Raw genomic sequence first — 903 nt, forward strand, 5'->3', positions numbered from 1 at the left:
TTCCTGAGGAAGTTGCAAAGGCGGCCAGCGGGGACATCATTGCTAAATAAGGCAGAGGAGCGGCCGGCTCGGGTGGGGGAGGGACGGGGGTCTCCCTCCCCCAAGCTTAGAGCGTCCACATTGGGGGGGGGTACAAAGCACCCTTAGCAGAAGGGGACACCCCCAAAACCGTGTTGAAGGGATTCACTGACGTTCCGGAACTGAAAAGGGTTCAGAGCTGTCAGACTTCCCCCCCCCCCCCCCCCCCCCCCGGCCTCACATTCCTAATTTATTTCGATCCTTATAGCCCCCTCCCCCTCCCGGTGGGCTCTCAAAGCCATTGGCTGGCAGCGCAGCCTTTCTCGTCTCCAGGTGATCCTCATAACAACCCTGCCAGGTAGGCTGAGCCGAGTCACCCAACGTGGAGTCAGACCTGGAGCCTCTCGGATCGAAGGTCCCAAAAGGCTTGTAAGTCTCCCCACCCACCCAGATATCTTGGGGACCACGGTCTCTCCTCGGGTTGCGGGAGCAGAACAGGGCATACTGGGATCCGGCTGGCAAAAAGGTCGCTGGCCAGGAAGAGCTACCGAGGGACAGCAGCCCCTGGCGGGGAAGATGCACTCTGCACTTGCTCAGACGCCCCTCTCCGATGCTGACCTTCCGCTCACGAGCTCACTCCTAGCTTTCCCAGAGCCCCATCCAGTCCTTGGGTCAGCATGTGAATGGGAGGGGAAAGATGAGCTCACAGGTTTTCCATGCCTGATACTCCCTCTTCTGTGCACAACCCACCACCCCCCGGGGAGGGAAGGTTTCCCCCTGGGCAGGGAGGCACACAGCGGTCAGACGGTCCCTGGGGGACCACAGGGCTGGTTGTGGCCGGCGGTCGTCCGACCACGGCGCCTGGCTCCAGGGACCAAGTCTCCA

The sequence above is a fragment of the Gekko japonicus genome, unplaced genomic scaffold (genome assembly GCF_001447785.1).
Source record: "Gekko japonicus isolate JY-2015 unplaced genomic scaffold, Gekko_japonicus_V1.1 scaffold3673, whole genome shotgun sequence".
NCBI classification, from domain to species: domain Eukaryota; kingdom Metazoa; phylum Chordata; class Lepidosauria; order Squamata; family Gekkonidae; genus Gekko; species Gekko japonicus.